Genomic DNA, 15,897 nt, shown 5'->3' with positions numbered 1-15,897 from the left:
TTTGGAATGTGACATTGTTGCTTCCTATTGGTTGACTCCAATGGCAGTACAGGCTTTTCTCGCTGTCCAACATCTCACCTTTCGACAAACGGCATATCCGATTCTTTATAATACATACCAATGGGCAGAAAATGGGTTTCACTTTACGACCATTCAGTATCCAATGCTATTTCCAAGAACGCATTGTGTTGATAACCAAGGACCACCTGTATTGCCAACCAGATTCCATGCCATCATGATATTTCAATCTAGTCCTTGTTGTCTACTGTAAATGAACCCAATTTGTTAGAGACCTCATTGGCAGTGGAGAGATTATAATCAGAATTGGCTAAGTCTGTCTCTGGCGGTCAGGAAATATATATATTATAGATATATATATATATATTAACAAGGAAAAATAATTAAGTGCGCAAATTGTAACATATATGTGTATCAAAAATGTAACCAATAATGCAGCCACAGTGTACTAACTATACACAATAGTTAAGGGAAATAGGTAAGGAAAAAAAAGACACGGGCGCAAAGTCAGTTAAATTGAACTAAATCAAGTTAAAATATGAATATCCAATGAAAGTTCAAATGGTGGAAATGATGAAAGGAATCCTGTGAAATAAACAAAAAGGCAGATATGGTGAAGTACGTTTGTATTATTCTACAACGCAAAACGAAGACAGCTACTTACAAAGTAGCAGATTTTAAAGGCATGTAGGAAACCAAGTCCTCTCCAAGCTGCAGTGTTGAGTCTCTATCTCGTCCGGAATCCACGTGGAACGCCCAGAAGCCGAATTGCTTCCAAACACCGATGCTGCTGCCTCTGCTCACTTGCTCCCCACCTCTCCAAATCTCGTGAGACACGAGAGGATGACGTCAGACACCGGTCTGAGCTCCGTGGCTCGATGGAGGGCGGCGATAGTAAAGATTACTGCACCGAAAGGGTGACTATCTGGGCAAGGAGTTAGGAGGAATATAGGCTAAATAAGTGTAACATAATATTCTTAACCCCATATATATATATATATATATGTAGCTCTGGGTAGTTTTGGGGCTATTATTCTGTCCTCCTCCTGGCAGTAAAGCCTAGTAAGGGTAGGTGCCAGGAGTAATCATGGGTTTTCCCCACACATGCAGCTCAGTGAGTCAGAGAAGGTGGGCAATCAGGCCTGCTGTCCAATCAGTGACAGGGGGCTGGTTCTCACTGGAACTGTTTTAGTGAGTTGCACTTCCTGATTTAGCGAGTTGGTCTCTACCTTAGAGAGAGACAGGTTCACCCGTACTAAGCTGTCAGGGCTTGAGGCCCTCCCTCCGGGGGGAGGTGAGAAACCATACCTCCTATCCCACAAGGGAATAAGGGAAGAGAAAGAACTGCTCTCTGTGCCCTTGGCTGGGAGTGGGTTCAGCGACATCCTGAGGGTGGATACCCTAAAAACTGCTGTGACGTCTGGCTGCTGATAAAGGAAGACCAAATAAAGATCCTATGTTTTTACCTATACCTTCCTAGCTTAAGACTGAAGTCTATTAGGACAGTAGATGAGAAGAGGAGCACAGCTCACAGCGTACCAAACGCAGGAAAATAATGGCAACTCCAAACGTGGATAAAATATAAATTAGCCTTTAATGGTCAGTTTAGGCACAAAAATAGGACCACGCACCAACGCGTTTCGTCGCTCAGGACTTTCTCAAGGGACGAAACGCGTTGGTGCGTGGTCCTATTTTTGTGCCTAAAGTGACCATTAAAGGCTAATTTATATTTTATCCCCGTTTGGAGTTGCCATTATTTTCCTGCATCTGGTACGCTGTGAGCTGTGCTCCTCTTCTCATCTACTGTCTTGGATTTCCCTTCTGAGGGCTGCACGAGAGAACCCACTTACCTAGATCAGGAAGGTAAAGGGCATAGCCCATCATATTCTACCTTCCTTTGCTGGACTGTTTTGCATTGTTACCCCAGGGGTGAATATATGTTCATTGGAGACGAAGTTTTGGGGTAGCCGTGTGGGCACCACCAAGTCCCTGCTCTTCACCCTGGGAGGTTTATTCGTATTTGCATATACTGTTCCTGGATTCTGGATTCATACATATGGAAGTTATGTTACTTTGGCTTTTTGTGGTGATGCACCAATATACCATACAATCTATGAAGTCTAATAGGAGGAGGGGGACGAGAATTATTTAGCAGAGACTTCACCCCATACGGCAAAACAGAGAACCAAGGTGCTAACCTTAACCTCTAAATCATACAAAAGGAAGAATAAAATGTTACCAACAAATAGTAAAAAGTGTCTCTATGCAATGAGAGATGACCTATGGAATCCCTTCTGCTTCAACCCCGGGAGGGACCATCCAAGACCCTTCGCATAAGATAAAAACAGGAAACGGAGAGCAAGGGGTTAAGACAATCAAATGCCCAAAAACTGATAAGAATTGGACTTCCGAAAGGAGTATATGACCTCCTCAAGCGAGAAGGGGGAATGGGGATATATATAAATTAGAGTCTACAATACTTACACGGCCTAGTGTAAGTACGGGTATTGAGAGTGGCATCTGTGGGGGTCCCACCCGTCCACACCGGTCAACACGACAGGGATCAGGTGTCACTCGCAGGCAGGGTTCTGACAGAGGATTTCCTCCGCTTAGCAAACGCGTCCCGATTGCTCCCACGTGTAGCGGCAGAAGGTAAGTGAGGCAAATGTGTAAGTAACAAATCAATACATTTATAGGAGTGTAACAGCAAATCATTCACATAGGAGAAAATCCCAGGTCTGCTCCTGTAGAAAGGTGATGCGTCCAGCAGTAGATGACCCTGCCACCGTGTCCGGAAGGCAAGGAGATGGAAGCACTGTGTGCGGCTGTTCACACTGACTACGGAGGCCCCCCTGGGTCAAGAACAACACAAACTGGAGGGAGCTACACGTTTCGCCGAGACATCGGCTTCATCGGGCTCATGAAGTTTGAATAGGGGGTCCTTTCATGTTATGTAGACCCTAGAGCTCATTATTGTTAATTTGGAAACTGCTCACATATCAATTAGTGCTGAAGAATTACAAGCTAGACATATCCATGTTAAATTGTCCCACTCAAAGTCACATATTAATGCCGCTGCCTGCATCATGTTAATACACAGTGGCTGATAAATATACATTTTACAGGCATAATGACTAAAAATGGTCAATTTAACTTAAATAGGTGTTAGTATGCTTCTATACACATGTTGATCAATAGTTGAAGCCATCTATAAGACCATAGTGATTGCAATTACATTTTAATAGGTGCATTCCTACCGTATTATGTAAAAGATGAGGTACAAAGACCTTTTACATATACAATGTTGTCCACATTAAATTGACATAAAAAATAGGTTTAATACACATTAGTGATTGGGCATATAGCAAATGGTAACCCAAAAAGAACAATAAAATGGGCAAATTAAAATGCATATTAAATGTTTAAAAGCACACTTAATTGATTATAATAAAATAAAATGAAATACTCCTAGATACAATACATATTAAATAAAATTTTATACATATATTTAAAATAACATAATATTAAAACATAGCTAACTCTATGCAGGGCATCGAAAAAACAAAGACAATCAAAAAGGAAAAAAGCAAAGAAAAAAGAAGATTAGAACATGCAAATGCTCACGAGCAAACAATCAAAGTGTCCACAAAGAGACTGAGAGTGATCTCAATATATACTGGATGAGGAGATTGAAGAACCGGAGCAAGATCCAAATCGAAACCTATGTCATACGGACATACTATAAAAATGCCGCAATATCCAAGTCTACATAAAGACCATGGGCGTCAATGTTTTCAGTTGGCCAGTTTTGGCGTATTCGCCATAATTGTACTGAGGATGATGTCTTTGAGGAACAGGCAAATCTCTTAAAAATAAAATTTGAGGAGAGGGATTATAAATCAGATATTATCGAGAAAGCTCTCTCTAAGACCTCACAGTTGACTAAGGAAGATCTTTTGGTGCCTAAGACCCCTATAACTAGTACAGAGTATGTAGTGCCTTTTGTGACGTAATATAATCGTGAGGCCCACAAAATAGGCAATATTTTAAAACGTCATTGGCATGTCCTACGTAAAGACATGGTGCTAAGGGATTATTTACCAGAGGTCCCAAGAGTCATTTTTAAAGTGTATTTAGGAAAGAAACAACAGTTCAGAACACACACTGGATGCCCAAACCAGTGGGCTTTTTAAAATTCTTTTAATTGTAAGGCTTGCAAACAAGCATCGAAAGATAGAATTAATTTCGGTTCCAATATTACTAAACATACTTTCAAGACCAAACAATGTTTAGACTGTAGGACGACTTTTGTCGTGTACCTCTTGGAATGCCCGTGTGGTCTCCAGTATGTGGGCCGGACTTCAAGGAGTCTAAGGGTCCGCATACTGGAACACGTGGGTAATATCCGTAGAGGTTTAGCTACCCATAGTGTCTCTCAGCACTTTAGCATTTCACATGGGGGAGACCCTCCAGGATTGGTATATCGGGGGATTGAAGTAGTAGCAGAGGACTGGAGGGGGGGCGATAGACTCAGACGTCTCTGCCAACGGTTCTTCAATCTCCTCATCCAGTATATATTGAGATCACTCTCAGTCTCTTTGTGGACACTTTGATTGTTTGCTCATGAGCATTTGCATGTTCTAATCTTTTTTCTTTTTCTTTTCTTCTTTTCTTTTTGATTGTCTTTGTTTTTTCGATGCCCTTCATAGAGTTAGCTATGTTTTAATATTATGTTATTTTAAATATATGTATAAAATTGTATTTAATATGTATTGTATCTAGGAGTATTTAATTTTATTTTATTATAATCAATTAAGTGTGCTTTTAAACATTTAATATGCTTTTTAATTTGCCCATTTTATTGTTCTTTTGGGGTTACCATTTGCTATATGCCCAATCACTAATGTGTATTAAACCTATTTTTTATGTCAATTTAATGTGGACAACATTGTATATGTAAAAGGTCTTTGTACCTCATCTTTTACATAATACGGTAGGAATGCACCTATTAAAATGTAATTGCGATCACTACGGTCTTATAGATGGCTTCAACTATTGATCAACATGTGTATAGAAGCATACTAACACCTATTTAAGTTAAATTGACAATTTTTAGTCATTATGCCTGTAAAATGTATATTCATCAGCTACTGTGTATTAACATGATGCAGGCAGCGGCATTAATATGTGACTTTGAGTGGGACAATTTAACATGGATATGTCTAGCTTGTAATTCTTCAGCACTAATTGATATGTGAGCAGTTTCCAAATTAACAATAATGAGCTCTAGGGTCTATATAACATGAAAGGACCCCCTATCCAAACTTAATGAGCCTGCCGAAGCCGATGTCTCGGCGAAATGCATAGCTCCCTCCAGTTTGTTGTTCTTGACCCACGGGGGCCTCCGTAGTCAGTGTGGGCAGCCGCACGCAGTGCTTCCATCTCCTTGCCTTCCAGACGCGGTGGAGGGTCATCTGCTGCAGGACGCATCACCTTTCTACAGGAGCAGATCTGGGATTTTTTACTATGTGAATGATTTGCTGTTACACTCCAATAAATGTATTGATTTGTTACTTACACATTTGCCTCACGAACCTTCTGCCGCTACACGTGGGAGCAATCAGGACGCGTTTGCTGAGCGGAGAAAATCCTCTGTCAGAACCCTGCCTGCGAGTGACACCTGATCCCTGTCGTGTTGACCGGTGTGGACGGGTGAGACCCCCACAGATACCACTCTCAATACCCGAACTTATACTAGGCCGTGTAAGTATTGTGGACTCTAATTTATATATATATCCCCATTCCCCCTTCTCCCTTTAGGAGGTCATATCCTCCTTTCGGAAGTCCAATTCTTATCAGTTTTTGGGCATTTGATTGTCTTAACCCCTTGCTCCCCCTGTTTCCTGTTTTACTTCACCCCATACACATGGGGGCTGCACAAGATGGAGGCGCTGCACCTGTGAGTAGAATTTGGGCAAGACCTCAGAAGCCTGTCCTTTTATTCCCCTGTTCCACCATGCGGGAGACTCAGGGCCCCCTGTTACCAACAGGTGTGCACCACACTAAGCCATGTAACCAGAGTAGCATTTCCCCTAGGAGACCCTATGTGAGATTGGGTGGGGGAAACAGGGTTACATATATATATATATATATATATATGGTAAAGATGCTAAAAACACGTATAATAATTTGTAAGTCTTTTTAAATCTATCAAGATACCCAGAAGAGATACTGGAGCATTCCAAAATTGTTTAGAATAGACAGTACTTTCAATTGTATGGTTCCTTACTCCTAGCTAGACATGCTGTTGTCTGTGGTGCGTCATGTAGATTTAAGGAAGCGGATTTGTGAAATAAAGTTATTTATGTTGCCAAAACATGGCATCATAAATACCTTTATCTCATAAATCCGAAGTGCCCACTCTTCTTCCTTCAATCATTTTGAGTGGTGGAGATGGGAATATGGAGTAGAGGGGGGTGGAGATAGGGAGATGGAGTAGTGGGGACTGAGAGATGGAGTAGTGGGGACTGAGGGTGGAGATGGAGAGATGGAGTAGTGGGGAGTGAGAGGGAGGAGATGGAGTAGTGGGGAGTCAGAGGGGGATTGAGATGGGGAGTTGGAGTAGTGGGGAGTGAGAGAAAGGGGATGGAGATGGGGAGATGGAGTAGGGGGGAGTGAGAGGGAGGGGATGGAGATGAGGATATGAAGTAGTGGGAAGTAAGAGGGAGGTGGAGATGGGGAGATGGAGTAGAGGGGGGTGGAGATAGGTAGATCGAGTAGTGGGGTTTGAGAGGGGTGGAGATGGGGATATGGAGTAGTGGGAAGTTAGAGGGGGATGGAGAAGGGCAGATGGAGTAGTGGGGACTGAGAGGGGAGATGGAGTACTGGGGACTGAGTGGGGAGATGGAGAGATGGAGTAGTGTGGAGTGAGAGGAACAGGGTGGAGATGGGGAGATGGAGTAGTGTGGAGTGAGAGGAACAGGGTGGAGATGGGGAGATGGAGTAGGGGGGAGTGAGGGGGGAGATGGAGAGGTGGAGTAGAGGGGGTGGAGATAGGTAGATGGAGTAGTGGGGTTGGAGAGGGGTGGAGATGGGGATATGGAGTAGTGGGAAGTTAGAGGGGGATGGAGAAGGGCAGATGGAGTAGTGGGGACTGAGAGGGGAGATGGAGTACTGGGGACTGAGTGGGGAGATGGAGAGATGGAGTAGTGTGGAGTGAGAGGAACAGGGTGGAGATGGGGAGATGGAGTAGGGGGGAGTGAGGGGATGGAGATGGGGAGATGGAGTAGTGGGGAGTGAGAGGGGATGGAGATGGGGAGATGGAGTAGTGGGGAGTGAGAGGATGAGGTGGAGATGGAGTAGTGGGGAGTGAGAGAGAGAGGGAGAGATTTACAGAGAATTTGCCAAGCACTTTGAAGACATTCTCACAGCTCTATTAAATGTAATTAGCAACAACTGTTTCTTATGATGAAAGAGCCCATACACATAGGATCCAGGAAAAATAACAAGAACTAATCTGTGGTTACAGTGTCCCCCTCCAGCCTCAATGTTTGTCAGCACATTAGAGAGCCAGGGGGGCATTCTGTGGGAAAGCAGCCAGGGAGCTGGGCAGACACAGATGCCACCGCTCAAAGCTTACATTCCAGGACTTGGCATTTCAGTTCTCTCTTGCAGCTGCCAAGAGCCCTCTTTGTATGTCCAGTTTTTGTCCACAAGTATCTGCACTGCAGACTGCAGCAGGCAGGGGAGCAGATGTAATTTACATTGCTCTGCCCCAATGTAGGAGGTCTGTTGGGATGCCAAGATTAGACTGATACCCAGTCAGTAATCATCATTTATTCTGCCCCCCCCCCCCTCCCCTGTTCAGCAAACAAATAGGATGATGCTTGTTTGGTTAGTTTTGACTTAATTGGTACGGTCATTTTGATTTGATAACATGCAGAGCTCATACTGATATGCCAAAGTTCAAGGAAATTAGAGAGGCAAATAAGGAGGTCTATTAATATTTCATTGAGTTAAATTGAAACTCTTACCGATTATAGAAAATGGAGACCCTTTTCTGCCAATCAGTAGGAGGCATCAGCAATAAATAGATTCGCCATGGTAAGAAACATAAGCTGAGTAGAGACTAAAAAAAATCTCAAGTGTACTCTACACTGAGTATATCAACCTCTCACAATATTCCCTGAGCCTGCTCTAGTCTCTCAAACATCATCTCTTTAACCAGAAGATGCTGTCTGTTCAGAAAAAGCAGCTGGAAATGCATTGGAAATTATTTTGGGGTAAAGCTTAATTCAATGTGAGGAACAGCTCTTCATCTACCAATTTACGAAAATTAAGAATTACTTAGTAATTATTCAACAAATCTTTTGGGTGTGAAAATAATCTTATTTCAGTCATTTGCAAAGTAAAAAAAAAAAAAAAAAAGAATTAAACGTACAAACAGATTTTGTTTCAAAACATATATTCTAATAACTTTTACACTGGAGTAAGTGTTGGAGTTACAATAAAGTGAATTCAAAGGAGAGGTCAGAAAGTCTGTTTGGCAAAAAGAACATCGAAACGCAAATTAATATAAAATAGATGCTGCTTTCATTAATAACTAATTTGATGCACTTCTACAACAATGCTAAAGTTGCAGTAGTTGGGGCTTGACCATGGCTAAATTGGAAAGAAGTTCACAATGGTGGCCATTTTGAGAGTCTCCTGAGAAGATCATATTTAACAGGAACACATCTCCAAAATCGGAAACGACTGGATGATTCTGGATTTCAATGAAGCATGGGTCAGGGATAAAATAGGAATATTAACGGCACATGGTGTTGATTATATAAACATTCAGGGAAACCTAAAACCTTGATGTGCAATTCCTATGTGGTTATATTCAATGACTCCCTTGGATCTGGACAGTCTTATGTCAACTTAGCATCTTGCTCATCTCTTCCAGTGTTTTACAGATGTATTCACGGTTTACCAAAACCAAATGTATGGAAGAATATGTATACAGGCACTCCAATAGTTGGAATATGAAAATGGGAACACATTATTTGCTACGTCAGTGTGTGATACAGGAGTTTCCAAGCTATTGATGCCTTCTAGGGAGGATTATAGCACATGCTATTTATTTTGTGCATGTTACACCCCTAGAACACACAGAAGTATAATGATGGACATCCCCTTCTATCAATAACTAAGAACCAAGGAAAGGCCGGAGGAGGTAGGATAACCAAGAAGGATGACATCATGGAAGGAGGGGTTAAAAGAGAGATTAGCAAGAGAGGAGCACATTATTGGAGGAGCTCTGCAGAGAGAGAGAGAGGAATTGTGTCGAGGAGCCTGGCGAGAGATACAGCATGGTGGCAGAGCCTTCCCACTCTGACAGAGCAGCACGTACCAGAGGCAGCAGGTACCAGTGAGCGGAGAGGACATCGTCAAGTAAAGGGCACCCATGTAAACATCCTGAAACTGTGAGTAGATCAAGCAGAAATACATCCAAGAGATCAGCACTACACCACTTCAGTATCCTTTTCATCGACCACCAGTCGTTGCAAAGTACTAGACCTGCACCTACAGTATTAACACACCTACATTTCACATAAGCTCCAATGCTGTGCCGGCACCAACAGTGTCCCAATAGTTAACATCTGGGCAACCGGGACTAAGTAAGAGAAACTGAGGGACAATTGCGCAATTATCTTCTCTATACGATTGTAATAAGTATTGTGTGTGGTCGTCCGATTCTGTGGGTCTAGTATGTGATCCCTGTGTTTCTTATATATATAAAGTGCTGTGTATTTTTGGATTTATTTATATATACTGATATAGGCACACAATAGAAGTAATGTTACATTTCCCCTAAGCAGCTGTTCATTATCAGATCAGTCATCACTCTCCTTCTATTAGCTGAAGGTTCCATGCATTAACCACTGGTTTAGATACCTTTAATACGTACAGCTAGTTTTAATAGGCACAGGACAAAAAAAGCATGTACAGTACCTGCTAAATTGGTACAGTTGAAGGAAGTGTGCATACCTATCCTGGATCTCCTCTTACCTATCCCATAGTACTTTCAGTGTCTCTTTTGCTAACACCTCCTCCTCCTCTATCGATCTCTCTGTGGGGATATCCCAGGGATCTGTCCTTGGACCTCTTCTTTTGTTCTTTACACACTCTCTGGGTGACATAATCACATCTCTTGGGTTCAAATATCACCTATATGCTGATGACACACAAATCTACTTTTCAACCCTTGATCTTACACCTGTTGTACAGACCAACATTTCTGAATGTCTCTCCGCTATATCATCCTGGTTGGCCCTGCGCCAATATAAACTCAACATGTCAAAAACGGAGCTCCTCATATTTCCTCCCATACCTGGCCCTACCACCTCCTTCCACATTACTGTTGAAAGTACTATCATTCACCCAGTAGCACAAGCTCGCTGCCTAGGGGGGACTCCTCTCTCACATGCTCCTATCACATTAAAAAAAGGTAGCTAAAACCTGTTGTTTGTTCGAAAGATACGCCCTTTCCTCAGTTGCTCGACTGCTAAAACTCTGGCACAGGCCCTCATTCTCTCCCGTCTTGATTACTGTAACATCCTGCTGTCCGGCCTTCCTGCCTCTCACCAGTCTCCCCTACAATCTATCCTAAACGCTGATGCCAGAATCACTCTACTCTTTCCTAAATCTGTCTCAGCGTCTCCCGTGCTGAAATCCCTCTCCTGGCTTCCTATCAAATCCCGTATCACACACTCAATTCTCCTCCTCACTTTTAAAGCTTTACACTCTTCTGCTCCTCCTTACATCTCAGCCCTAATTTCTCGCTATACACTATCCCGACTCTTTCATTCTGCTCAGGGATGTCTTCTCTCTGCCCCTTTTGTTTCCAAAGCCCTCTCCTGCCTTAAACCGTTCTCACCGACTGCCCCACACCTCTGAAAAGCCCTTCCCATCAATACCCGACTAGCACCCTCTCTATCCACGTTTAAGAACCAACTCAAAACACACCTGCTTAACGAAGCATATGAGTAGCACCGTGGCTGATACTTTACACCTCATACATAAAACTTGGCCCCTTGCAGACGCACTTACCCCAACACCCTCCTACTGTCTCTGTACGTTCCTCCTACCTACCAATTAGATTGTAAGCTCTTCGGGGCAGGAACTCCTCTTCCCAAATGTTACTTTTATATCTGAAACACTTCTTCCCGTTATGTGCTATTTACAGACATGGCCTTAGTCTCGGGAGGAGACAGGGGATAGGAGTAACCTCTTGGAGGGATGGCGCCTGGTAAAAGATCGATGGGTCAGTCATAGGCCCGATGAGGTGGAAGTTCCTCGGCTTCTGATCTTGTCGAAGACGTCCTGAAATTCCTTGTAGGTCTCTGGTAGTTGCGGTTTACCCTGTTCTGGTAGAGATACCCCAGCTAGATCTTTGAAGGTGATCAGTAAAGAGGTAGGGACTCTGTCCAATCGATACAAGGGTTGTGTAATTGGAGCCAAGGTAGACACAGAATGTGGGTAATAGAAGTGTCCGGTACTACCACAATAAAGGCATAGGCCTGCGTGACGTCTGCACTGTTTCTCACCAGCTGATAAGTGGGTACCTCCCAACTGCATGGATGCTTCTATGGCCGGAGAAGAATCCAAGGCCCCTGCTGGACGAGTAAGGTATGGTTGCGTACCTTGTTGGCGTCTCTGTCTCTCAATCCTTCTCTCTTGAAGTCGTTGGTCCATTCGTATACATAGGGCCCAAAATCTTCTAATCCAGTGGGGCGCTCTTGAGCAGCCATCTCGTCCTTGAATCTTTCGGACAACCCTTGACAGAATGTGCGGTCAAGGCCTCATCATTCCAGCTGATCTCAGTGGCTATGGTGCGAAATTCGACAGCGTAGCAGGTCACATAGCGGTTACCCTGCAAAATATTTAGGAGAGATGAGGCAGCGGTTATCTTGCAGCCCGGGGTATCAAATCCTTTCCGGAATTCCATGGTGAAGCATTTAATGTCGCAAGTAAGATCCGGTATCTTTTCGCAGATGGGAGAAGCCCAAGCCAGAGCGTCGTCGTGTTTCAATAGTGATACGATGTATGCCACCTTAGAGCGTGGAGAAAGAAAGCGAGAAGGGAGCAGTTCAAAGAGGATGGAACACGGATTCAAAAATCCCCGACAGCACAAGGGGTTACCTTCATAATAATTGGGGGTTGGTAGTCATAGCTCCTAAGTCGGGGACAAAGGAATGGGAGCGGGGGCAGCAGCTGCTTGAGGAGCAGTGGGGAGAGAGATACTTTTGATCTGGTCACTAATGGTTTGTACTGAGCTTTGGAGCAGTTCCATTCGCTGGTCATTTTGTGCCAAGTATGTCTCCACATGGTTGAACATACCGTCGTGTTCGTACAGTCGTCGACTAACCTCAGTGGGGTCCATGTTTGTTGGACTGAACATACTGTAATGGTGCTCACCACAAACAAGACTTAGACCGCGAGGTTGAGGTAGGGATACAGATAACCGCCGACCTACAACCACGAGACCAGGTCCGGATTGCAGAGTCAGGGTCATGTAGCCGGGTCAGGGTAGGAGAGTTTGGGTAGATTGAGGTACTTGCCGTAGTCAGGGGTTGGAGAGAGAAGAGTAGTCGTAATCCGTAGCCGTGGTCGAGGAGAGGGGAGAGTGGGAGTCCAGTAATGAGCCGAGGTCCAGGGGTACGAGAAGACAGAGGTCCGAGCACGAGCTGGGTCACAACGAAGAGAAGAAGACAAGGCAACGGCACAGCACAGCAGCGAGCAGCTTGTAGCAAGCACGGTACATAAACAGTAGTTTATGCTCAGCCAGTTGGTGGGACGACTGGCTCAGTACCTAAAGGGCAGGCAGCCAATGGAAATGGCAGCACACAGCTGCAGGGTAATGAGAAAGCAGACATAGGCTGTCCAATGACAGTCAGGGGCGGAGTGCATCGCAGGTGAGGAGTAATTGACTGAATTAACTCCTCGTGTGCTCCTGGAAATGCGGCACCACTGTGTATTTGAGAAGGGAGCGTCCTCCGTTGCGTCACGAGAGGCAGTGCGTGGGCGGAGCCTTGGTCCGGTGCCGGCAGGAGTATTGCAGCGCTCGCGCGGAGTCAGGGTGCACAGGGAGTAAATGAAATTCAGATTCAATGCCGGCCTTGGCAAGCAGTAAACCTTGCCCATCGTCTGATCAACGCCACTATACCATCAAAGACGCATAGTTGACTGTAAACAGCTCATGACCAATCCCATTAAGCGACTCACACTCTGGAAAGGACATGCTGTATGAAGCGAAATGTGCATGGCTCTTTTTAGGTACAACGCCCAAAGGGGACACCCATAAATCTGTCATAGATGGCCCAACTAATAACAAGCCTGCCATATGGCCCAAAGCCAAGCTGTTGAAGTGCTTGAAACCTCCCAGTGCTTGAGAGCTGACCGCAATGTGCCTACCTCAATCATATCCCAACCCCTCAGAAAAAGGTATACAAAAACATTCAGTAAAGCCTCAAAAAGAAAAAATCACCTCCTCCCTTTTGGGGTACCGATCCAGCCATGGTATCTCTCCACATGCTACAGGAGATGCAAAGCCCAAACTTACTAACTTACCCATTAGTTGAAGAATAGGTGGCTGTAGAGCACCTCTCTCCACCTTTAAGTTAACTTTAAAATTTGCCTGTTAAATGAAGCATTTCAATAGCCCAGACTCAAGGCTACTGTCCCAAACCCACAGTCGGATATCAACCATTGTGGCGAAGAACTGCCATCTACTGCACTTATTTCCTCACCTGCTGTCTCTGTAGGTCTCCCAACATCCCACTTAGATTGTAAGCTCTCCGGGTCAGGAATTTCCTTTTCCTATTGTCAGATTTTGTTTGTTGCATTTATTGTATTTTAATTCCCCTTTACTGTATTGTATTTTTTGTAAAGCGCTGAGGACACTGTGGGTGCTATATAAATAAAGATGTACATGTGTCAATAAATTAACAAATGCAAAGGAGAGCTATATATATATATATATATATATATATATATATATATATACACACACACACACATATAGGCAATACGATACCGTGTGGACGAATATCAAAGGCAGCACTCCAGAGGGTTGTCAAAAATAATGTATTTAAATCAACAAGACATCATTCCAATGTTTCGGTCCGCGAGAGGGACCTTTATCAAGGTGATGTGATTTACAGAGTGAGTTAGAACACATATATATACCCTCAAAAACCCAAGATGCACAGGTGCAAAATATAACATACATTAATCAATACTTGGCATCCATAGTGTTAAACTCCTGCATACCTGTGAGTGACTCAGCGTTATCTGAAACTCAGGAAGGCTTCCGTGTGTTGAAACGCATCTACTGCGCATGCGCGGGTCAAAGGTGAATAGCAGAGAACTCCGGCGCTCGTAACAGCTTCAGTGAGGGCGCCTGCAAGCAATGAAACACAAGGCACCCCGAAGCAGAGCCTACTGCGCATGCGCAAGCCACGGAGGGGTGAAAAATAAATAAGCCGATAGCCTGTGGTAGAAGGGATCGCACACATAAGGGGTCTATCTGCGCATGTGTGAAGGCACTGCTTGCGCTGTGAGGCATGGTAGCTTGCTAAAATGAGCAGGCATTATTAGAAAACGGGGAAAACGGGCTAATAACGCTATGAGCCAACAAAAAACACCAAAGGCTAACTTGTCATGGCAGCAAGTTACTATAGATAGGAGTATCAAAACACTTATGGATGAAAACATGCAGCACTTGGATAAAAACACCCATTAAAAAAGTGAAAAACATACTAATAAAATGTGAACATACATAATGATGTGAACTGACGAAATAAATGTAATAAATCAATAGTGTAGTTACAGAAATCATTGCTGCAACATGCTGTGACAGTAAAAAAAATAGGCAGTATGATTACTTATAAATGCCTAGTGTATAAGATATGATTGGCATAAGATAATCCATTGCCACATTAAACTTGTGATGCATTAATCTATAATAGCATTCCCAAAACAGCTTTGGCAACTGATGTGTTTATGAGAAAATATAGGTATTCATAAACCAACCTAAGTAAGGTAAGTATATACACTGGCTGCATGGCTATTAGTCAGAAAAGCCTGTTTGGGAACATTAAAGAACATCATAAGTCCATATGAAGAAATTATATCATGATCATGATGAATAGTCCAATATCAGACACAGAATCTTGATCCGATGTATCATCCACTGCTGATCAAGAGACCTATAGTGAAACGCGTAGAGTGGCAGCAGTAGGATCCACTGGAAGACTCCAGCCCGCCTACCTTTCTGCTTCCGGTGATGCCGACGCTGACACGAGACGTGAGGACCCTAAGTCAGGCAGTGGGAAGACACCTATACGACTGAAAGCCGGTTGAAAGCGTGCCCCACAGTCCTAGGAGAATCCGTCCGCATCCACGGTACCATCAGCGGTGTTGATTCACACACCTGCGGTAGCAGTTACTATTCGTGGCGGGGATACTATCCCAATCTGCATGTTTATTTTTGCCAAATTTTGAGTGCAAATTTTTATATTGATTTTTTTACATAAATGTTGGAACAGTCTGCACTATGTTTTGTGCCTCTCTTTCACCTTACTAAGGTCCCATCCCACTGATCCAGGGAAGATTTGGATATCCTATATAGATCTTCCAAAGATACCTTTATACACACAAGTCCTGTGAGAAATCTGTAAGTAGAAATCTCATAGGGACATCTTGTTCTAAGATAACCACACTACTTGAACAGACATATCTGCACTATATGCTTGTGTTTGTTCTCTTATATATACCTGCGCTGCCTAGTATCCTGTGAACAGATTTTCAGAGATTTGGCAGAAACTATTAATA

At 43.6% G+C, this 15,897-nt stretch overlaps 1 long non-coding RNA gene across 1 annotated transcript in view; it reads right to left on the bottom strand.

Moving 5' to 3' along the window:
• LOC142491375 (uncharacterized) overlaps positions 1–14,410 on the bottom strand; it is a 118,008-nt gene extending 103,598 nt beyond the window's left edge. The window contains exon 1 of the long non-coding RNA XR_012800385.1: positions 14,335–14,410. This is a non-coding gene — a long non-coding RNA (uncharacterized LOC142491375). The remainder of the gene's footprint in view (positions 1–14,334) is intronic.
• Positions 14,411–15,897: the final 1,487 nt, after the last annotated feature.

The sequence above is a fragment of the Ascaphus truei genome, chromosome 3 (genome assembly GCF_040206685.1).
Source record: "Ascaphus truei isolate aAscTru1 chromosome 3, aAscTru1.hap1, whole genome shotgun sequence".
Classification (NCBI taxonomy): domain Eukaryota; kingdom Metazoa; phylum Chordata; class Amphibia; order Anura; family Ascaphidae; genus Ascaphus; species Ascaphus truei.
This window is presented reverse-complemented; position numbering and strand designations above follow the sequence as displayed.